At 43.4% G+C, this 24489-nt stretch overlaps 5 non-coding genes across 5 annotated transcripts; all 5 read right to left on the bottom strand.

The window, feature by feature from the left end:
- Positions 1 to 4369: 4369 nt before the first annotated feature.
- On the bottom strand, positions 4370 to 4459 carry TRNAY-GUA. The gene is given in 2 exon segments: positions 4370 to 4405; positions 4423 to 4459. It is a non-coding gene; the product is annotated as a tRNA-Tyr (tRNA).
- Positions 4460 to 4856: 397 nt separating this feature from the next.
- Positions 4857 to 4946, bottom strand: TRNAY-GUA. The gene is given in 2 exon segments: positions 4857 to 4892; positions 4910 to 4946. It is a non-coding gene; the product is annotated as a tRNA-Tyr (tRNA).
- A 5700-nt stretch (positions 4947 to 10646) lies between these two features.
- Positions 10647 to 10736, bottom strand: TRNAY-GUA. Its single transcript is given in 2 exon segments — positions 10647 to 10682; positions 10700 to 10736. It is a non-coding gene; the product is annotated as a tRNA-Tyr (tRNA).
- An 11808-nt stretch (positions 10737 to 22544) lies between these two features.
- Positions 22545 to 22617, bottom strand: TRNAK-CUU. Its single transcript has one exon. It is a non-coding gene; the product is annotated as a tRNA-Lys (tRNA).
- A 1244-nt stretch (positions 22618 to 23861) lies between these two features.
- On the bottom strand, positions 23862 to 23933 carry TRNAP-AGG. Its single transcript has one exon. It is a non-coding gene; the product is annotated as a tRNA-Pro (tRNA).
- Positions 23934 to 24489: the final 556 nt, after the last annotated feature.

Here is a 24489-nt window from a genome sequence, read left to right as displayed (position 1 = left end):
GGCTGAAGCCCCGGCATGGGCACATTGATTTGGTTGCAGGGCGATCCTAGGCTTCCTTGTAGGAGGGTTGCCAGGAGACCAAGGCTGATTTAGAGGGGGTGGAGGTATTGAGGAAGGCCCAAGGAGGGGCCTTCCCAAGGCCTCAGCCAGTAACACCATCCTCTGATCTGCTCTCTTGTTTTCTTCTCTCCGTTTTTTCTCAGCCTTCTTTTTTGCCTCCACGTCTCTGTTTCTGAACACCTTATTAGCAATCTCAATTATTTGTGTGCTGGTCATGGCTAATACTCTGCCTACCTTTTGGAGCTTGCGTCTGATATCAGGGTAGGCTTGAGATACAAAGGCTGTATTTATCACAATTTGAGACCAAGCTGCCTCTGGATCTATTGGTGTATAAAGTCTATAGGTCTTGCATAGTCTTTCATAAAACTCAGTAAGTGTTTCAGTTTCCTTTTGGACTACTTCGGTTGGTTTTGCCATATTTATAGGCTTACGGCCGCCCTCTTGAGACCTTGTAAAATAGCCGCCCTATATCTCTCAAGGTGGCCCCTTCCTGCCTCTGTGTTATAGTCCCAATCGGGCCTTTCATCAGGGGTGGCTAGTTCTGCCCACCGCTGTGGGTTTACGGTACACTCGGGGGCCACTTCTTGTAGCCATTTTCTAGCCTCAGTATGGATCCTGTGTCTGTCTTCAGTGCTGAAGAGGGAAACTAGCAGCTGGATTATGTCGTCCCACGTAAGATGGTAGGTTCGAAAAATAGTCTCCATCAGCCTGATCATGCCTTGTGGCTCCTCCGAGTACGGTGGAGTGACTTTCTGCCAGTTTAGTAGGTCCACAGAGGAAAATGGTTGGTAATAGTAGGCTCGGGGAGGCTGGTGGTAGTGTCTGTCTGCTCCCTGAACCGGAGCTGTTGAACCCTGTTGTAGCTCTCTGCGAGGCATTTGTTTACCCCGGCTCCTTGGCGGAGCGCAGCCTCTGTCGAATTCCTGTGTCTCCTTCCCCCTTTGCGTCAGTACTCACCGGGAGAGGCTGATACTTCTTAGGTTCGGCTGAGGCTGAGTCCTGTGGACGTTGACTAGAGGTTCCTACCGCCGGGATCGGAGCCTGCCGAAATGGCGGCTCTACGATCTCCGGGGAATTGGCGGGGTAGCAGCTGGTGGAGCCCCAGCAGGCCCTGGATCGGTGGTCATTAAGGCGGCCTCCGGTCCTGGTGGAGCATTAGGTGGCCGGCGCGTCATCCAGTATGGGAGAGAGAGCAAATCGCTCCCGTCCGGATCCTGCAGAATTTATTTTTTGTCATCAGTCGATTTTTGTGCCATTAATGTTTTCCCTCTCTCTTTTTGAATGCAGAGTCTTGCCCAAGGGGGAGGATCTCGAGCCAACCACAGCCATGAATCAATATATGGGTATTGATCCGGCTGCCCCGGCGTCCCCGTGACTACTGCAGACTGCTTTTATTGTTTTTCAGTCCACGGTGCCCTCTGGTGGCCATCCTACTCCCATAGAGGGCCGTTCAACCTCACAGAATAGGCGGAATCGGTTAGGCGTCACGTTCACCCCACAGTCTTCTTCAAATTCCTTCTTAAAATTCTTAATCATGCACTCCAATACAGTTGCCTTAGATTCACTTCCTCCCATTTAGCTTACCTTCTCGGACCTTCTTCTTCCTTCCCTTTTCGTTCTGTCCACGAAGTTCTCGGTATCCTAAGTATTTCTTGATATTTCTACTCAATGAAACACTTAAATTGCCATTCCGCCTCCTTCTTAATTGGGGTGAGGAGAGCCTTCCTGCCAGAAGGGGGATCGGCGAGTCTTCACCTGCAGGTCCGCACCACCGAGCCAGAACACCAAGTGGTCCAAGATTGTTTCTCCTCTCACTTTGAAAGTCCGTTCTGCCTTGGTGGGCTTGATTGGGTGCGGATGAAAACATAGATGGATTAAATACTCCACGTCCCAGACCGTCTCCGGAAAGGTCAATTTGTATTCACTCTCCTATCTTCCTCCTTTAAGCCTGACAACCCTGAGGGGATGAATTCCACAGCAGATGGGACACCTCCTCGGGGAGGGCAGAATATAAGCACACAAAGACCAAGTTTCTTCTTCCCAAAGCCCTCTCGCAATCGTCTGGTAATAATTTACCCCAAGACGACGCGACACCACCTCCTTTGTGACTTTGACGGTGTGTCCCCTCCATGGGGTCGCTAAGAGTCGGACACGACTGAGCGACTTCACTTTCACTTTTCACTTTCATGCATTGGAGAAGGAAATGGCAATCTGCTCCAGTGTTCTTGCCTGAAGAATCCCAGGGACAGAGGAGCCTGGTGGGCTTCCGTCTATGGGGTCGCACAGAGTCGGACACGACTGACGCGACTTAGCAGCAGCAGCAGCAGCAGTGTGTCCCCTATTCCCTCCCAGGGGGTTGATCAGGCCCCCTCTTCCACCCCGCAGGGTGGGAATCTCCTTACGTGAGCACTTAACTCCCCTGCCCCAGTCCACTACCCACTAACGTGAAAGATCCCGGCGAGGAGAAGTGGAATCTTTTCAGAAGGGCGAGGCGCCTTCCCCTCGTCTAGAAGATCAGAGCCGCGAAGCCTCGGAGTAGCCCCAAATGGGACTTGTTTCTCACAGTGACGAGTTTCCTGGCCAACGCACGAAATGTAGCCAAACGCTCCGGGAAGCAAACTCACTCAGAAGGATAGCGTGAATAGTGGATTGCAGTTTATTACACTCGCGGGTCTGAGGCAGAGTTTCCTCTTTAGCCAGGGACCCCTACCGACTTTTGTGACAACCTATTATGCCCAAAGTGTACGTGCCCAAGCCCACATACCCAAACTCTTTAAAACCGGCTCTGGACAACGTTAGTAAGAGATACAATCAGGTTTTAGCCATAAATTCACATTCTAAAGCCATCTGGACATACAGTTTAGCCCACATCAATAAATATTATTAAGATTACAGATAGTGATTGATTAGATAGTGGACATTGCATTCCTTCTGGCTCGGGGGGGTCTAGGTACGGCGTCTGCCTGGTCTGGGTTTTTGTCCGCCCGGGAGGCCTGTTCGTGTGCTGGTATTTTATCTCCATGGCCTCCCAGATATACAGTCCAAAAGTTCGCCGAGGGTGTAAGATGGAGTTCCTTTTCTTTTAAAAATGGAGTCAGTCCAGTGAGAGCAACCTGCTTCTTTCCTTTTTCACCTCCATGAGCTGAACAACCGCTAGAACGGACTCGGCCCTGGCAGTTCCCAACTATGGCGAGGCCTTGAAAGCGGTCCCTTCATCAAACTCGAGGCCGCTTTCCGGGCTCGCTCTCCTCATCTTGAGGCCGGAGGACTTGTCCGTTTGTGCGCGCTACCCGTGTCCGTAAGGCGCCAAGGTTCCTCCGACCCACATCTGCTTTGGGGTCGACTGCAAGGCGCCGAGCTCTGGAATGCGTACAAATACTCGGCCCGGCTTCCTGGAAGGGGCTGTGGACGAGTCTGTGGCTCAAGATTTCCCATCCTGGTGGAACCAGGGAGCCAAGAAAGCCAGAGGATGGAAGCAGTAGTAAATCTACCCACAGTCATAATCCGAGATGACAGTCGTTGCTGAACAGAACTCCAAGTATATTTTCTAAAGTTAACTCGCCACGTGCTCTTTGATGGAGTGGTTCTAAAGACTAATAAACTGTATTTCTCTAGTTCTCATATGCCTGTTTCATTCATTTATGGACGAGAACTTTCTGCCAGTTGCCTCCTACTTTTTTGGAATGGGGAGAGAAACAAACTAGGTTTCGCTTTTAGCTCTTAACACGAAGTCTTCAAAATACTGAGCCACAAAGAGTGAAATGAGAAAACTTTTGGGGATTGACTAAAAGAATCAGGGAGGTGGGTCTTGTGCAGGAGTAGATGATGTCAGTTGCTACTGTGATGGCCACAATGGTAAATTATGCTGTGTTCTTTACCTTGGGTGTATTTGAAATTGTCATTGATAGAATGTTTATTCACATAAGTCTCAACAGAGAGCTCTAAAGGGTCTTTGAACCTTTAGGAAAAATGAAAACATTGTGATAGGATAACCTACCCCTTTGCCATAACCCCTTCTCAATTCCTTGAAAAATCAGTTCCTGGAGATTCTTTAGCGACCCACGTGAAAAAAAAAATCTTTTTTGACTGCTTCCTGTGCCTACCTCAGGTTCACTTGTTTATTTATCTATATATTCCTACAAGGTCATCGTGTTTAGGGTTTCAATGCTGCTAAGTCACTTCAGTCGACCCCATGGACTGCAGCCTTCCAGGCTCCTCCGTCCATGGGATTTTCCAGGCAAGATTACTGGAGTGGGGTGCCATTGCCTTCTCCTTTAGGCTTGCAGTGGTTTTTTACTAAAACGAGACCTCCTTCGAGCCGGATTCGAACCAGCGACCTAAGGATGACCACGAATTAAGTTCCTACAGTCCTCCGCTCTACCAACTGAGCTATCGAAGGAGCTGTGAGGAGCTTTGTTAGAATACTTTAAATATTCTTTATCTGAGTATTGTAATTTTGACTGTTTATTTCAAAAATAGAGGTAAACGTGAAAGGTGCTAGAAATATTCTAAAATTAATATGGTAGTAACTATAGAAGTGTATTTTAAAAATTAGTTCCCTTGAACATTAAAGAGTTGTGCTTTGTTACTCCTGTCTGCTTTGGCTCCTTCTCTCTCAATCAAAAGTGAGCTCTCTATCTTCCAAATTTGCAAACATATATTATCTCTATAATTTTAAATGGGTAGAAGAGGGACTTGTTTTCTTGAAGCGGAGTTACTATCCACTTCATTCATTTGAGAAGGGAAAGATCTTTGTCTATTGACCTGGTTTGGCCTGTAATTTTCAAAAACTCTCCTCCTTCGAGCCGGATTCGAACCAGCGACCTAAGGATGGCTATAAGCCAAGTACCTACAGTCCTCCGCTCTACCAACTGAGCTATCGAAGGATCACGTCTAGGTTCCCTTTTAGACTCCCTTTTCTAATGTCTGTCTAGATGATTTCTGCTATGATAATATGCATTCATTTTTTAAAGTATGATTAATTTTAAGCAGTCTTTTTAAAGGCTGAATAGATCCTATGTCATGATCTGGGTAGTTGCTTTCACGGATTTAATAAATATCTAAAATCCATTGGGTTGTACATCTAGGACGTTAGGATATTGTTCTATGTATATCTTAAACAAAAATTCTACCGGTATTCCATGTCCTCCTCCCTAAGTATTATATACATAGGGTGAATTTTTTGCATTACGCCCGATTTCCTGCTGTCCCCTCTAATTACCATTTCCTTTTTCTCTAGAAAAAAATGTCTAGCTTTGCTCAATAAATGATATAATTACTGAAAACACAAACAATTAGGTTGAAGAGGATCCCTAAGTTGTGAGCAGAGAAATATCTGGTGCATTTTCGTATCATTGTGATTTTCCTTCTGAAACTCTAATGGCAAATTGTGTGTGTTCATAGCTCTAATGATGAAATATAAGGAATGTCAATTTTTTTAGTTGGATAAATAAATTGGGTGGTTCATATTATATTGAATGATTACTGTGGTGCAATTAAAGTGAAACCAAAATACCTATAAAATTTAAATGCAAATATAAATAAATGTTTTTTCCAGAGAAAATGGTGAAACATTGAGGTTCAACAGAGATTGCCTTAGACTTGTGCCTAAAGCAGAAATAGACATAAATGGGGAATACACTAAATTATCTGGAGAGAAAAGGCTTTCTTTGGAAATATACTTAAGGGAAATATATTTTATAAATGTCTGTGCTTTTATACAAATTTATGCAAAACTATATTATTTCTACAAAATGATATTATTGGAAAATATTCCCAAATTTTCCGTAAATGGCAATTGCCAATGCCCTCTATTTAGGAATATTGAGAGATGTAGTCAATATTGAACTCAGTAATTAAATCCCTTTCCATGAAAAATGAAGAAAATATCTAGCAACTTTCAGTGTTCCTGACCTAACAGAGAATTACCAGCTGGAGAGGAGAGATCCTAGAAGTTGAAGTTTCTCATTCATTGTCCAGTGTCCTATCCATGCTTCAAATACAAGGTGGAAAATAGCAAATATGCCAAGTGTGAAAAATTCAGCATGGTGCTGGATTCAATTGCTGCTTCAGAACTGTTGTGTCTTTTGGGATCCAGAAGTCTTACTGGGGTGATACTTAGAGGCACAGGAAGCTCCCAGGAAGAAAACTGAAAAGACAAGACCACCTTGCCTCTTTCTCCTCCAGCCTTGCATTCTCCCTCTAGTTTCCTTTTTGACAAAGGAAGGGGACTACAGAGGATGAGATGGTTGGATGGCATCACCAGCTGGATGGACATGAGTTTGAGTAAGCTGGACAGGGAACCCTGGTGTGCTGCAGTCCTTGGGGTCGCAGAGTCAGACATGACTGAGTGACTGAACTGAATATAGAGCCTAGTAGTAAGTCAGCAGTATGGTTTATAGAGTCCTATCTCCTTTATCACAAGGCAGATTAAAGGATGAGTGTCTTAGTCTGCACCAGTTGCTATGACAAAATACCATAGACTGGGTGGTTTAAATAACAGAAATTAATTTTCTCACAGTTCTGGAGGCTGGGATGTCTGAGATCAAGATGACAACCATTCAGTCCCAGGTGAGAGCTCTTTTCCTGATTTGACAGAGAGAACTCTAATGTCTCCCAGTATGAGGATAGTAATCCTACAGGATCAGGGCCCCACTCTAACTACTACATTAACCATAATCACTTTCTAATTCCAAATACAGTCACACTTGGATGTGGGAAGAACACAGTTCAGTCCAGAGCAGTGAACTTAGAGTTCAGTCAATAGTTTAAAACTGGTAAAATGTCATTGTGAATTTTAAGACAGTATTCTTGGTCTTCATTTTACTTCTAATGGAAGCTAAGAGGCTCAAATTTTAATACCTGATCCAATGATATTGGAAACTAGAACTCCTAGCTCATGGTTGAAATCTCCAAGTTGGTCCCAGTTCATAATCAGTCATCCCAAAGCTCAATCCATGGATCTGAATTGTGGAATTAGGCCATTTTTTTCTTTTTTTCACACCAGTTCCACATTTGCACCCCTAATATAATCATGGAAAATAAATGTTTAAAAAAAAAAAAAAAAAAAGAGTGGAGGCCAAACTGACTTTTGTACCTGGGTAAATTCTATCCAAGGAAGAGTAAAGTGAGAACATGTAGATGGAGACAAGGCAAGGCTGACCTTGAGCCGAGTTCTGGGATAAACGGTGGCTTTCTACATACACTTGGAATATCTGAGTTTTGAACTCTTTTGTCTCAAATGGAGTGGGTACAGGAAGGTGGAGGACTTTTTCCCACAGAAAGTTATTCACTTTTTTTTTTTCAGCCCTGATTGCACTAAAAAAGAAAAGAGAAGCACAAGCCTTTAAAAGGATTAAGAGGGTTCTGGAAAGGCCTGCACAGCATGCCTACACAACATAGGAACATAGAGTCACTTTCTTGAGTAAAATGCCCCATCTTCTCCATTTCAATTTTATCACCTTGACCCAATTTCATTGAGACTAGAAAATAATATTAAACAACAAGAACAAAAAGTTTCTAATGATGGAATTTCAGACAAAGAAGTAGTTGATGTTTAGTTGTTGGAGGAGGACCTTCAAATGACTTTACTGCAAGTGATCCTTGAAATGCCTAGGAGTTCTCTCTTCAGAACTAACTCTGTACAGTACCTAGCACCTAATACAGTACTTGGTACCTGGTACTCCACAGGCCCAGAATAAAAAGTGGCACCTATTACTTTTGTTTTTGTTTTGCAGAGAATCCAGATCTAAGCATGTAACCATGATTATATTCTCTTCTGTTATTAATATTTACCTTAGAAAAATAACTTGTACACCCTTGATCGAAATTGGACTACAAAGTCAGAATGAAGGGAGGAATTACTGGGACGTACATTCCCTCGTGACTTTGTGTCCACCTATGGAGATTTTTTTTAAGCCAGAGGGAAAGCAGATCTTAGGGGACATTTGTACGAACTCTGGAGAATCTGTTTCTGGGGCTAGCAGAGTCAATCGGTGGAAAACTTAGGAGTGAGGGAATTGGAACTGTTGGGATGGCCAAAAGCCGAGTCTCATTGGTTGAGAAACTTGAATTGCCCTTCTGGATGCACCTGCAATTTCCTCCCTGTCCCCGGTTTCCGTAGATAGAATTCCAGTGTGAAACTCTTGTGCAGTATCGAACACAGGTACAAATGGAAGTGGCCACGAGTTCTGAATTACTTTCAGATATTAAAGTGAGAAAGGAAGACAGGTTTACCTATCCTGGTGGGGAATTAGCTCAAATGGTAGAGCGCTTGCTTAGCATGCGAGAGGTAGCGGGATCGATGCCCGCATTCTCCAGCTTTATGTTCCACCTATGCTTTGGGCTTTATTCCCATGCTTCTATAAATAATAAACACCTTGCTTAAGCATTACCACTCAAAGACGCAATTCAGTAATATTGATGATCTCTCCTTTGTCTTCAGTGATAGGGTAGGCAAGGTGGGATTCTTTGGGTTTTCTCTCCGTTTTTGAAGATTGTCTCTACATTCCAGTTATTTATACGTTAATGTTACATTTTTATTCTCAGAATCAATTTCCCACATGTCTGACCTTTTGAAGGTAACCTCAGATTCTTACAACTGAAACAAATGATTTCCAGAACCTTTTTTGAAAACTTGGGAGGTAATTGCTTTATGTACTTTTAAATACGATTGTGACAAGCTAAAGAATATGTAGGTATGTTTGAGGTTTGGGCTTTTTTTTTTTTTTTTTTACTCTTCCTCTTCTGAAGTCATCTGGCTGTTTCTACGGAGTTGGTGGGGCTGCTGCTGGCACTAATACTGGAATCTTGCAGAATATGGTCTAATTATGGGAGGGAAGGGCTTCCAGGTGGCGCTAGTGGTAAAAAAACCTACCTGCCAGTGCAGGAGACTAAGAGACGCCTGTTCGATCCCTGGGTTGGGAAGATCCCCTTGAGGAGAGCACGCAACCCACTCCCTTATTCTTGCCTGGAGAATCCCCTGGACTGAAGATCCTAGAGAGCTACAGTCCATAGCGTTGCAAAGAGTCGGACACGACTGAAGCGAGTAAGGAGACCAGCACAGCATGGGAGAGAAATCGCAGTGGAGAACTTGTTTGAATTGGAAGCTCTGGTGCCTTGGTGAGAAAATCCAGGACAATCTAATAAGCTGTGCGTCCAAGGCCCATGTTATTTTTGAAAAGAAAATTGGACCATATTTCTTGTCTACTCTTTTGCCCTCAATTTGCTTTCAAAGAGCAAGGATACTACCAGTTCTAGCCGTTAATACTGGTAGTTGCCAATGTGTTATAGGCAGTGTCTCTCAAATCTAGTTCATTAAGCCTGGACTTCTGTGTCCTACATTAATTCTCTAGGTGGTTCACTCACCAAAGTTTGAGAATTGCTTACTTAAAGAATAAAAGTTCTGAAGCATGGGAAGGAACATGCAAAAGTGTCAGGCACATATTCTCAGACAACTCTTCCTTACTTAATATTTTTTATAGTTGGGAACTCCTCCGTAAGTATTCGGAATCACATTTTTCAGACGGGGTAGAAGTGTGGTTAACATATTTTAATGAAATTGGCATAAAATTAACAATTGTTTTCTATTGTTAAGAGAGCTCAACCTCGAGCTCATGCTCAAATTGAGTAAAAATTCTATCAATTTCCCCCTTGTCTATTAATTTTCTAAAAACTTCTATTCTGCAGTGGTTCTCAAATCTTGCAACACGTTCAAATTATCTGGGAGCTTTTAAAACTACCAGTGTCTAGGTCCCACCGCCAAAGTGGCACAAGTATGGGCACTTGGTAATATATTCCCAGGTGATTCCGACATCCACCCACGTTTCCCAGCCAGTAATGAGAATCACCTTTCTTTGCATAACTAAACCTAGAAGGGGAGGTAGAATTTTACCCCTCCTCCAGGGGTTGTAGGTGGCTGCCAGTAGTAGAGCATCGACCGGGGAAGAAAAGAGCAGCAAGTCCTGGAAGTTGGTGATGGACAGGGAAGCCGGGCTTGCCGCAGTCCAAGCACGACAGAGCGATTGAACTGAGGACTCTAGTAACACCAGGGGGCGCTCGTGCTCCACCAGTTACTAACCATTGGTGAGCGTTGTTCCAGCAGGCCGCCCCTCCTCCCGGGTCCTTCCCGCCCGGGTCTTCGGATTCCCAGGAGTGTGGCGAAGACTTGTCCCCGGATTCCTTGATTTCTGGGTCGGGAAGACCCCCTGGAGAAGGAAATGGCAACCCACTCCAGCATTCTTGTCTAGGAAATCCCGTGGACAGAGGAGCCTGGCGGTCCACAGTCCCTGGGGTCGCAAAAGAGTAGGACGTGACTTAGCCACTAGACCACCACCACCTTTGCTGAAAACGGGCCCAACTCTGATCCCCTGGTCGGAGTTCCGGACTTCTTTGCGGCACCGGCCCTTAATGAACTATGGTGCTGAAGTGTGATCGTGCGTGTTAGAAATTGTTACGGAGAACAATAGTTTAAAGAAACATGTTCCCTGCGCTCAGTTGAGTCTTCAACACATACACAGCAAGTATTTATATAACTGACAAAGGCCTTAAGGTGGGGGATTTAATTTAAAACCACACAAAACATGAACTCCTTCGAGCCGGATTCGAACCAGCGACCTAAGGATGCCTATGATGTTTCACACTACAGTCCTCCGCTCTACCAACTGAGCTATCGAAGGAATTACGTTCTGTGTCTGACCCGCAGAGGATGCCATCGCTGCGGAAGGCTAGGAGACCGTTGGCCCTTGTTGTTTTGTTCATCCGTGCTGTTGATAAATACGCTCTGGTCGCCTCCACGTTTTCTTTCTTTTTAAAAATAACCTAGCACTCCTTCACAGGGCGACTGCCCTGGGCCAAGGTGAAAACGGTAGCACCCACTGGTTTGCAAAAAGAAAATAAAACAACGATGCATGAGGAACTAACAAAAATTTACCAACGATTGTCTTTTACTGTGATGAATGAATTTAAATAATCAGTCTTAGAATTTGAAGTACTTTAATCTGCAATTTTAACAGATAATTAATAGAAGGAGGAGGAGGAAGAAAACAAGTACCGAGTTAAACTCTTCAAACCACACTAAGACTTCTTTAATTGACATTAGTCCCTGTAGATAAACCAGACTATCATACTAATTCTAAACTCAAAAAACAATCTGTCCATGGGAGCTAAAATAATATTTTAAAGCTAACTTAAAGTAGAAAGTACTGTCATTCAAATACTAGTTAATGTTGCAAAGTATAAGTCTAGTCTAATTTTCTGTGGCAGTCTGAACCTCAAAATGGCTATTACTCTCTCCTAAATGAAATCCACTTGAGGTGGCAACCGACATGAGGAATCTGCTTTGGTCTCTACGTTCCTCTAAAAATCTTTACATTGTCATACTGTTAGGGAAAGCACACTAATTAAAACCGCCCACCCTGGCCAGGCACCATAGTAACCATTTGCATGAGTTGTTTTGTGACAGGAGGTTCTGATAAAGAACACAACTAATAAGCCTCCACCAACAGGAAGAGTCTGGGAAAGGTCAAAAGGAGACACCACATATCCGACCACCTCCCGGAACCCACCTCTCTGGCATGCTGAACAATGCGTGCACCACTCGGAAGGACTCTGAGACAACCCGGAAACTAATCCTATCACCATAAAACCCGACACTGCAAGCCATGTGACAGAGCAGTTCTCTTGGGTTCCCTTAACCTCCTGCTCTGCGCCCAGATGCCCTTTCCCAATAAAATCTCTTGCTTTGTCAGCACATGTGTCTCCTCGGACAATTCATTTCCGAGTGTTAGACAAGAGCTCAATTTCAGGCCCTGGAAGGAGTCCCCCTTCCTGCAACAAACTAACAGCCCAATTCTGGGCCCTGGAAGGGATCCGCCTTCCTGCAACAATACGGTGGAGCCATACACATTGGACAAACGAACCCCTTGTGCAAGTAGAACACTGAGACTAGCGTTCACTCTTCCATGGCACAAATATTTGCTTTTTTTTTTTTTTTTTTTTGTCTGTTTCTGAATAGGTGTTGAAGTGAAGTGAGTTGCTCAGTCATGTCCGACTCTTTGCGACCCCATGGACTGTAGACTACCAGGCTTCTCTGTCCATGGAATTTTCCAGGCAAGAATACTGGAGTGGGTTGCCATTTCCTTCAGCTCAGTTACAACTAAGTTTTATTTGGGGAGCAAATTACAATACACTCTTGAGTCATGACAGCAGGCCTACCCCAAAGGAGAGACCTCAATGTGTCTTGGCTTCCTCTTTTTATAAGTTTTGTCTGAATAGGTGTTAGGGAAATTTAAACAGAGGCAGTCTTACTCAAGCTTCAGAAGCTGGATAGCAGGCCTCTGAATAGTTTCTAACCTGCCTGGACTTTGTCGGGATTCCGAGCCTGCCTGCAAGCATAGCAAGTCAGGAAACACTGTAGATAAGAAAGGGAGCAGGTCTTGAAATCCTTGAGCCCCTGGAGGTCTGGCCAACCGTGCCTGGGGTTTAACCTATGCCTGGCAAGATAAAACAAAAAGCATTGTAATAATGTAAAAGTAAAACCAGAGCTGCTTTTTTGCAGCCTGGGATTACAAGTTCAGTTCAGTTCTGTCGCTCAGTCATGTCCGACTCTTTACGACCCCATGGACTGCAGCCCAGGAGACACTGGAAGACCCTGGAAGCTGAAGACACCAGGCTTCCCTGTCCATCATCAACTCCCAGAGCTTGCTCAAACTCATGTCCATCGAATAGGTGATGCCATCCAACCATCTCATCTTCTGTCGTCCCCTTCTCCTCCCGCCTTCTATCTTTCCCAGCATCAAGGTTTTCTCCAAATGTTAAGTAGTTAGAATAGGAAAAAGGAGTCCAAAATGGTGGTGGCTAGAAGACAAAGGGAAAAGCCTGCAAAAATGAAACAAAGAAAATCTGTGGACCGAAGTGAGAACCTCTGGTGAAACAAACAGCCCTCTTGGCTAGCCCAATTTACACAGGGCAGGCTCAGGGGGAAGGAGACAAAACTTATAAAAAGAGGAAGCCAAGATGCATTGAGGTCTCTCCTTTGGGGTAGGCCTGCTGTCACGCCTCAAGAGTGTATTGTAATTTGCTCCCCAAATAAAACTTAGTTGTAACTGAGCTGAAACACTGGTCCACCCTGTCAAATCTTTGTTGCCTTCGAGACAGAACCAAGGAAATTACACACTACCCTGACACAATGAGTCAGTTCTTCGCATCAGGTGGCCAAAGTATTGGAGCTTCAACTTCAGCATCAGTCCTTCCAATGAATATTCAGGATTGATTTCCTTTAGGATGGACTGGTTGTATCTCCTTGCAGTCCAAGGGACTCTAAGAGTCTTCTCCAACACCATAGTTCAAAAGCATCAATTCTTCCGTGCTCAGCTTTCTTTATGGTCCAGCTCTCACATCCATACATGACTACTGGAAAAACCATGGCTTTGACTAGATAGACCTTTGTTGGCAAGTGGGAGCCTCCAAAGCTGCTATTTGAAGTCTCACGGGTGAGATGGACGCATCGCCTGGGACCCTTTCCCAACTGGACTCCAGATTGCTGTCATTTGGGACTTCCCAGTGCTGTCCAAGTGTGGATGTAGGTCGTCCCCTTTTGATGATATATATGCTGTTACTTCTCTCTATTGTTTCTATTTCTTTTAAGAATTAAGTCAAATGATCTCTGTTATAAATTCAAATTGTTTATTTGTGTGTAACAAATGGTTTGTTTTGTTAACGAATCCTTCTAACCTAAAGCGAAAGTAAAACTTTCCACAAAACATTTAAAAGCAAGTTGCTAATCACTTAATCTGGTCATTTACTCCCTCAAGTCTTCATAAAACTGAAACATCTGTTTTGAGAGGGGCTAGTCTGAATGGTTTAAATATGAAATTTTATCTCCTCCCCAGCCCCAACTGACTGAATAAGCTATCCTATTTTATAGATATACTTAGTACTATCTATTTTGTAAAAGTATATACAAAAAGTATCCATTCCTTCCTTCCTTTTCTACCACTCCACATTACAATACAGAAGATTCAGGCAGTTAAGACAGGTCTTAAGGAGCTTTCAGGAAACAATAAGTAGTAGATTTGAGAGATTCTGAGGAGTGTGTGTATGTATGTGAATAACTTGAATTTTTGTAGGTCAAGAATCACATCTGGTTCTTCGATATGTCGACTTAGAAAAAATGCACCTGAGAGTTGCCAGTTTGTTTTATTTGGCACAAAATGAGGACTGCAGCCTGAGATATCTCTAAGAAACTGCTCCAAAGAGTTAGGGGAGAAGGTCAGTATATATATGCTTTTAGTAATGGGGAAGTACATGCAATCAAGTTCAGATTCTTTTTCTACAGAAAGTTTCTCTTAGTCTCGTGAAGCTTCTGTTAGTCATGAAGAGCAGTCATCACCGTGAAGGATTTTAGTGCTGTTCTAGATTTGAGGAGATACTAGAATTGGGTTCATAAAATCACTTCCTAATAATATCTAACTGTTGGAAGACCTGTCCTACCAGTTTTCCTGGAGCACAGACTGCCTCATTTCTGCACTCCACCCTGAACTCCTTTCAGGGGGTGTTGAAGGTCAGCAGCCGCAGCAGCACATGATTTAATCCTTGTAGAGTTAGACGGCAGGCACCCATGGCAAGTGCCAATTTGTAATTGAGACATATGTTACCGAGTCCGAACTCGCTCTACTCCCCACACAATAGACCAATTAACCGAGAGATAATGTGTTGAGGCAAAGAATAGGACTTTATTCTGAAAGCTAGCTGATGGAGCAGGTGGCAGATTAATACTTCAAAAGAACCATCTTATCTGGGTCTGGATGCCACATTCTTTTCTAAAACAGAGATGGGGGGTGTTGAGGAAGTAAAGTAAAAAGGGCCATCAGTCTTGCAAAACATCTCTAGGAATGGCCACCTTGTGGAAGGGATGTGTTCATTTCTTCTTTCTTGCAGCCATTCACAAGTAGGCAGCGTCAGATTATTTCTCTGTGAGCTGAACAAAGGTACCTGAGTTTGACAGTCAGGCACGGGGCAGGGTTCTCTGAGGCAGACCATTATATATGATTATAATAACAAAAGCAACACAAATCAAGTCAAAGAAACAGTTCCAAAAAGAGTCAGAACTGGCTCTTCCCTGCAACAAACCTAGCCTTTTATATTTACACAATAAAGTATAACAATGTGAAAGTGTTAAGAAGCAGGAAAGTTTTGGAGTTCCTTTCTTTTTCGCCTTCATAAGTATTCTTAGATGCAGGTGGGAGACAAATTTTGAATGTTACCATAACAGGAAAGAACAAATCTGACTCCATTTTAAACATATTTCTTTTACTTTAACCTTTGAACCCACATTCCTCAGTGGTCAAGAATCCACCGGCCAAACCAGGAGACCACGGGTTCAATCCCTGGATGGAGAGGATGCCCTGGAGAAGAAAACGGCAACCCATTCCAGTATTCTTACCTAGGAAATCCCAAGGACAGAAGAGCCTGGAGCATTACATTCCAAGAGATCACAAAAGACTCAGACAACACTTAGTGACTAAGCACTTTAACCTTTGCATTCTATTAGAATCCTGTGGACAGAGGAGCCTGGTAGGCTACAGTCCACGGGGGTCGCAGAGTCGAACACGACTGAGTGACGTCACTCACTCACTCAGCTTCATTATAAATTTATCACTAAAGGGATGTTGCCTAAGGATTAAAATATACATAAAAGCCTTTTTCCAGGAACTGTGCCTCCCAGGCCTGAGGGCTTAAGGTGAAAAATACCTTTGTTTAGCTTCCAGAGAAACACCCTGACCCAGCCCCCTGTGAATGGATGCTGGAAAGAAGAGGTTATTATATCCCATCCCAAGTCTGGTGAGAACAAGGAAATATTTACAACAACTTACTGGTTTTGTTTGTTTGTTTTAACTTTATTGCCTCACCTTCCCCTCTTTGTTCCATAAAAGACACTAGCATCCAAGCCAGACCAGAGGGTTCTTGAGGCCGTTTGACCACCGTCTTGTGCAGTTGGTTGGCTTTGCGGATAAGGTCGCTATCCCTTTCCCCAACACCTCATCGCTCTATGGATTGACCTGTGTGGGACGGGAAGTAGGAGCTTGGACTTGATCACAAACTTTAGCGATGCCCGTCAGGGCCTTGCTGCTAGGGGCCAGCAGGCAGGTTGCACAATTTTAGGGTAAGGCCCTCGCAGCTGCAGGCACCACTTGTTCTGAGAATCTTCCCCTTCAAAATCCCCTGAAGCGGCACCAAACGCTTGCAGCAAGGAATCCACAGACTTCTAGGAACTGAAGAACTTGACCATCCAGTAGCGTGAGTCGCCCTCGGTGGACTACAGGGAACACCCTCCCCCACACAGTTGGGGTTTTCTTCCACCAGGCCAGCCAATTTGATTTGCCTTTGACTGAGATACCCTGTTGGAGAGGGCACTTGTTGGACTCTACCTGACTTGAAACCGGTTTGTTTCCTTCTACTCTGTTCATTCTTGTTGCAATGTGTGCTTTTAGTGTTGGGATTTGTTTGTGCTTTTGGTGCTTTGTTGTTCTTGAACTTTCAAATATGGGAAATACTCCATCTGTCCCTAAGGAAAGCCTTTTGGGGGGTTATCTTAAATAAGTGGGCAAAATATAGCTGTGAGCCTATGACTAAGAAAGAGATGATATTCTATTACGACAATGTGTGGCTCCAACATATATTAGGATCAGAAAAGCAATGACACCTGAAGGGCTCACTCAGTTACTATACAGTCTTGCATTTGGAATTGTTTTGTGCAAGGGCAAGGGGAAAGGGTGTAATTCCCTAGGCACAGCATTTATGCTGTTACATCAAGAGGAAAAGAAGTCAGATGACTGCCAGCCTACGGTGCAGCAGTCTGAAAGGAAACCCAAGAGAAAATCTGTTGTATGAAAGGGAGCAGGAGAAAATGAGAGTGAGGGCATGTTATGTCACACCTTAAATCCCACTCTGGCCAATATGGCTCCCCTACCTGACCAGGTAACTGTTCAGATTGCTCCCATGCCGCGGACCTACTCACTCCTTTCACATCTTCATCTTTTCCCTACTTATGGGGAATGATTAGAAGTTTCTATGTTAATCCCTGGGGCACAGGCACTTAGCTTCGTATCACCATCTAAGGCCCTACAGGGCACTCAGTTTGAACCGGGAGCCACTTTCAAAACGGGGCAATGTCTCTTGAGCGGATATTCCATAGGAGGCTTTAAGGCAAAAGGCCAACCGGATGTCTATGGAAGCACAATCCATTCTCAACTTCAGATTTAACTGGAAAAACCGTAACCCCCTTTCCTGAGAGGACGCACACCGCCTGACAACTTTTCACTTCTGTCTTTGCCATTCACCGTCACTCTCAGGTGGACATTCACACCCTTATGAATTTGATGGTGACTGAGAGTAAAAGGAGGATGGTCATTGACATAGCTAGAGAGGAAGCACGCCAGCTTCATCTAGTGGACCTAGATGGAACTCCAGAGGCAAATCAGGCAGTTCCTACCAGTGAGCCTCACTGGGATCCTAAAAACGGAGACATGCCACATCTAGAGCATTACAGAAAGTGCATCTTAGCAGGTAGCTAAGCAGAAGAGATTAAACAAAATTCTGGAGATACCAAAAAGCTCAGTGAGGATCCCATTAGAGTTTCTAGAAAGAATTTATCAAGCTTATGGGCACTGGTAGAGACCCTAAGGTCCCTGAGAATATGATGGTAAAGACGACCTTCATTGGGCAAAGTGCATCAGATATAAGAAGAATGTTACAAAAGTTAGATGCTGCATTTGGAATTTACCCTTCTCAGTTAGCAGATGTGGCTTTTAAAGTTTTCAATAACAGGGAACAACAACAGGGAAAAAAAGATGCAAAACAGCTGGCAGGGGCCCTGGATTCCTGGAAGGAAAGTAACTAGAAGAGAGATAAGCCACAAATGAGAGAGGAATAATGCTCTTACTATAAGGAGAAAAGGAACTGGAAAAAAGATTGCTCTAGGCTAAAAAATAAGAAGGAAAACAATAAAAGATAGGAGCTCCTCAGATGGTTCAAAGAGAGGAATATTAATGAATGAAGAGGACCAGGGGCTCCATTGGACTTGAGGCCCACTTCTAATTTCCCCACAGGAACCCTGAGCAAAATTGACTAGTGAATAAGTTGATAGACTTTTGATACATGCAGGTGCAACATACTCTGTAGAAAACACCAAGGTGGCACCAAAAAACATCTCGATTCATCCTGCTCATGGGAGTCTCTGGAGAAGAACAAAATTGTAGACCTATGTATTATTCACAAAATTGTGATTGTGTCTGACTTTACTTTTCTTCCAGAGACTGTCCTCCCAAGGTCAGATCTAACTGTAGGCTAACATGTTCTTGTAGGCAGCTTCTTAAATTACTGGCCTCTGGCTGTTCTTTGATATCTGGCTCAATCTAGGATCAGTTAAACTGTAGTAATGAACAGAAAGTCTGGACTCTGCTTTCAGATTGTCTGTCTTAAGAAAAAGCCACTTTTTTTTTTTTTTTTAGTTATTTTGATAGGTGGGGTTTATTAAACAATGTTATATGTATAAAAGATTGTGTTAAGTATTCTAAAGGCGATGCAACTAAATTATTCTTCAACAAATATGTGAGAGCTTACTATGTATCAAATTCCTGAATTCCAAGATGTCATAATGTGTTTTTTCTCTTTTGAGAAATACAGTGTGGCTATATTTGGAATAAAGAAGTAATTAAAGTCGGATTAGTGTTCTTGAAAGAAGAGACATCCGGGAAGCTCATTCCCTGTTTCTGCCTTTGACGACACAGCAAGAAGACAGCCCTTTATAAGCCCAGAAGAGAGTGCCCACCAATAATTGAATCAGCTAGTGCCTTAATCTTATACTTTTCAGCCTCCAGAACCGCAAGAAAATTAAATTTTTTAAATTTAAGCTACCCAGTCTGTGGTATTTTGTTTTGGCAGCCCAAGTAGAGTAAGAAACCAGCAGGAACCTATGCTCTTTTTAACCACCTTCCTTTGAATTGTTAGGTGTAAGGAGTTCGGTTAGTTTATGTTCTGGACCAAGCTCAGGGATAGTCTTGGCCTTGGAGATGTTTGCATAGGTCTTGGGTTCAGAAATTCACTTTTTAAGTAGGTTAACTCAATTTTAACAAGATAGCCCAATGGCCATAAGACTGGGAAAAGGCAATCTGTTCTAAGAAACACAAAAAATTGTTTATATACCAGAAATCCATTAAGGTAATTGACATCCACAACACGTAGTCTCTAAATGTTCAATGAGTGTTCTCTCTAGTAAATAAAATGTTCATATGAATCAGAAACAGGATCTAAGTTCCCTTGATTTTAGCAGATAAATACTGGTAATTTTTTAACTCTATTTCTGTCGCTGTCGCCTATTTTTTAAAAGTCACTCCAACCACCTTAATTTTGTAATAGGTATCCAACTTGGAAAAGATGCTTAATAAAAATATGTTCATCAGTTGATTTGAAAGACTTCCTGTCTTTAAAGGAGCCTGGAAAACAGTTGCTTTCTAGGAAAGCTGCTGCTTGTCCATCCATTTTCAATGATTCTCAGTTTCACTGTGTTTATATCGACAATACTTCCAAATTGTAGGGTGTCAACTTATTTTAAAACGTGATTCCATATGCCTAACCATAGGTGCTATTGATTTAAATAGGTGAAATACGAACTTTAAACATTGGCTATCTTAATAACAATATTCAGAAATGGTATGGACCTAACAGAAGCAGAAGATATTAAGAAGAGATGGCAAGAATACATGGAAGAACTGTACAAAAAAGATCTTCATGACCCAGATAGTCATGATGATGTGATCACTAATCTAGAGCCAGACATCTTGGAATGTGAAGTCAAGTGGGCCTTAGAAAGCATCACTACTAACAAAGCTAGTGGAGGTGATGGAATTCCAGTTGAGCTGTTTCAAATCCTGAAAGATGATGCTGTGAAAGTGCTGCACTCAATATGCCAGCAAATTTGGAAAACTCAGCAGTGGCCACAGGACTGGAAAAGGTCAGTTTTCATTCCAATCCCAAAGAAAGGCAATGCCAAAGAATGCTCAAACTATCGCACAATTGCACTCATCTCACATGCTAGTAAAGTAATGCTCAAAATTCTCCAAGCCAGGTTTCAGCAATACATGAACCGTGAACTCCCTGATGTTCAAGCTGGTTTTAGAAAAGGCAGAGGAACCAGAGATCAAATTGCCAACATCTGCTGCATCATGGAAAAAGCAAGAGAGTTCCAGAAAAACATCTATTTCTGCTTTATTGACTATGCCAAAGCCTTTGACTGTGTGGATCACAATAAACTGTGGAAAATTCTGAAAGAGATGAGAATACCAGACCACCTAACCTGCCTCCTGAGAAATCTGTATGCAGGTCAGGAAGCAACAGTTAGAACTGGACATGGAACAACAGACTGGTTCCAAATAGGAAAAGGAGGATGTCAAGGCTGTATATTGACACCCTGCTTATTTAACTTATATGCAGAGTACATCATGAGAAACGCTGGACTGGAAGAAACACAAGCTGGAATCAAGATTGCCGGGAGAAATATCAATAACCCATGACACCACCCTTATGGCAGAAAATGAAGAGGAGCTAAAAAGCCTTTTGATGAAAGTGAAAGAGAAGAGCGAAAGAGTTGGCTTAAAGCTCAACATTCAGAAAATGAAGATCATGGCATCTGGTCCCATCACTTCATGGGAAATAGATGGGGAAACAGTGGAAACTGTGTCAGATTTTATTTTGTGAGGCTCCAAAATCACTGCAGATGGTGACTGCAACCATGAAATTAAAAGACCCTTACTCCTTGGAAGAAAAGTTATGACCAACCTAGATAGTATATTCAAAAGCAGAGACATTACTTTGCCGACTAAGGTCCGTCTAGTCAAGGCTATGGTTTTTCCTGTGGTCATGTATAGATGTGAGAGTTGGACTGTGAAGAAGGCTGAGCGCCAAAAAATTGATGCTTTTGAACTGTGGTGTTGGAGAAGACTCTTGAGAGTCCCTTGGACTGCAAGGAGATCCAACCAGTCCATTCTGAAGGAGATCAGCCCTGGGATTTCTTTGGAAGGAATGATGCTAAAGCTGAAACTCCAGTACTTTGGCCACCTCATGAGAAGAGCTGACTCATTGGAAAAAACTCTGATGCTGGGAGGGATTGGGGGCAGGAAGAGAAGGGGACGACCGAGAATGAGATGGCTGGATGGCATCACCGAGTCGACGGACGTGAGTCTGAGTGAACTCCGGGAGATGGTGATGAACAGGGAGGCCTGGCGTGCTGCGATTCATGGGGTCGCAAAGAGTCGGACACGACTGAGCGACTGAACTGATCTGAACTGAAATGGAAAAGAATCTGCCTTCCAAAGCAGGAACAGGGGTTCGATCCCTGATCTGGGAAGAGTCCACTTTTCGCAGAGCCCAGCGACACAACTACTTCGCCTGCACTCTAAAGCCCAAGGGTTGCAATTACGAAGCCCACGAGCCCTGGAACCTGTGCTCCGCAAAGAGAGGAGCCCGCGCCCGGCATCGAGAGGGCATCCCCTGCTCTCCACAAAGAGAAAGCCTGGGCACAGTAGCCAAGACCCAGGGTAGCCAACTCGACTATCCACACTTCCATTCAAGAGAGAATGGCAGAAATGCAATTTGGACTTTAAAAACCAGGCTTAAATCTTTAGATTTTATTTTCTAGGCAGTTTCAACCTGTTGAGGGTTGGATTTTCATTATATTGTGTTGTTGTTGTTTAGTGGCTAAGTCGTGTCCAACTCTTTTGACACCATGGACTGGATCCCGCCAGTTCCTTCTCCAGGGGTTGACCAACCCAGCGATCAACTCCACATCTGCATTGGCAGGAGATTTCTTTACCATGAGCCACCAGGGAAGCCCCCATTATCATCTATAAGGAGATCCATTGTGCTGTTTATGTGTGGGTGATCAGGAGCTGAAAGGGTATATGGGGTAGTGGTAATAGAAAATCTCTCTCGTTGCTACATAATGGCACTTGCTTGAGCTAGAAAGTAGAATCACCATTCTCAAAATTCCATTAACATCACTGCCTCTGCCCCCAAAACGGTTTCTGTTATTTGGATTGTCTTCTCCACCCTCACACTTGACCTTTCCCAACATCCTTGCATCCTAAATCGTTTTTTGATGGGGAATCATCCCAGAAATTTAAATCTACAAAGCCAATGCGCTACCAGAGACCTCGTATCTCTTATCAAAATAAAAGCTCTAATAAGGCCAGAAAAAAAAAGTGTTGCCGCCAGGGGGCGATGAGGCTTAACTTTGCGGAGCCAGAAAGCTGGCCCGAATAGTTCAACAGCCAGTAAACCGTAGCAGGTCACCAGGATTCCATAGTTCAGTACTGGACAGTTTTGGAACCTAGTTTCTCATGTGTGGCAACGGTGGGGAACTTCGTTTCCGAGATTGGGAAGGTGCGGAAATCTAGCGGAGAGAAAAGATTGAGAAAAAAAGTACCACTCGCCCAACGTGGGGCTCGAACCCACGACCCTGAGATTAAGAGTCTCATGCTCTACCGACTGAGCTAGCCGGGCGGCTGGGTACTAAACTTGCTTTAATGAATTAAGAGACTAGGTCGAATAGACTTCCTGGACCGACGGTGATTATAGGATTCTAGATTTTATTTGGCTTTTGTTATATAAGCTAGATGATATGAAACGGCTCAGAATGTAAGGATTATTAGATATTATTGGCGCGCACTCCAATCACTTTCACCGCTTCTTCCGTCTTCCTTTTATTCTTCCCAACCTATACTGATACCATCCACAAACTGTTTCTGGATCCAAGAGTAGTAATCTGAACGTCCTAAGAGTGATCCCCAACTCTGGTTCTCCTAGAGCTTCAGGCCTGGTTGACAAAGTGGTTGGTTACAAGCCCAGAGGGCTCAGGTCCTCGAACCCAGAACTGCACAAGGCCTTCTCCGTAACCCGCTAAGACGTTCCTCTCCCGTTTCTATCACCTGTCAACCCTGGCCCCTCTTGCCACGCTGTGTAGCTGCTGTCCTGAAGGAATTCCCTGGGGTTTTCGCTTTCCTTTTCAGGCCCCTTATGCTCGTTCATTTGTTGTCCTTCTCCATAATCAAAGTTTATACCCAGAGAAAAGGGAGGTGGGAAGGGGCGTTGCAACTGTATTTTGACATAAAATGTTTGACAACCAGTGTAATATAGAATCCAATGATTTTTGTGTATTTTGTTTACCACAGACTGCAAAAGTTCATTGTAATATGCTAAACAAATATCTGTTTAAAGAGTATACCAACAGTACATTCCAGCAGTACGGAAAAAGTGCCCCTTCTCTATAAACAAGCAGAACCCCTATTCCTAAATAATGCAGGAAAACGCAACAAGGAAAGCCGAAAAAAACTTGTACAAAAATTTCCAGCCTCACAACTCTATAGGTAAATATTTGATTATTCCATTTGAACCCATTTCTTTGATGTGATGAATGAATGAATGATGGATGACATTGAATTGAGATGTGACCATCGTCTTCCTATACATTTCATATGGCCACAACCGTGGAGTTGGAACTTCTAGAATAACCAGAAATATTTGGCTTTGCAAGAGTTAGTTTATAGCTGTTGGAAAAGTGAATAAGACCCAAAACCGAAAAGTACTTGCCTCTCTTAATTATCAAGTTATTTATTGGAATCAGGTGCATACACAGCCTACATACTTCTACATGAAAATACAACAGTTTAACTTAACAGCAAATGTACCCATTTCTTGTGGGTGAGTTTGACTTAACAAAAATTCCACAGCGTGGGTAGACAAAACCTGGGCTCGTCCGGGATTTGAACCCGGGACCTCTCGCACCCTAAGCGAGAATCATACCCCTAGACCAACGAGCCATCCGCTGGAGCGCTCTTTTTTAAACATATTAAATATTTAGCTTCTCGCTTTTCATTTGTGTTCAGTTTCATTTGTAGATGTACATGACTATAAACTACATTTACCCCACTGTTTCTCTTTGCCTTCTACCCTCTCTTCCTAGTTTCAAAAACAAATCGACTTAGCTCAGAACTTCCCTGGATTTCGCAGCCCAGTTCTTCGAAGCTTGGTTTGTATAAAGCCTATTTCTCAAAAGTCGCTGATCCATCCTTTGTAAGAAACAACCGTGACGTTTACTTAAAATGCAGAAACTTGTAGTCTTCTTCAAATCTACTGAGTCAAAGTCCCTGCCGGGTGAGGCCCAATAAGCTGCATTTTGGACGAGCTTGACATATCTTAGTATTTTCGACGAAAATAGTGGGAATTCACTCCCCGGGATATAAAGCTCTGAGGTGGTGAATAAAGAAAGAAAATTCGTTGTTCAAGGAACGAGAGGATACATAATTAGGGTCCTGAAAGTCGATTTTATTGGAAAACGAGACTGATTGAGGAGGCGTTAACATCAAGGAGTGGATG

This window comes from Oryx dammah, unplaced genomic scaffold (genome assembly GCF_014754425.2).
Source record: "Oryx dammah isolate SB20612 unplaced genomic scaffold, SCBI_Odam_1.1 HiC_scaffold_11, whole genome shotgun sequence".
Lineage (NCBI taxonomy): Eukaryota > Metazoa > Chordata > Mammalia > Artiodactyla > Bovidae > Oryx > Oryx dammah.
This window is presented reverse-complemented; position numbering and strand designations above follow the sequence as displayed.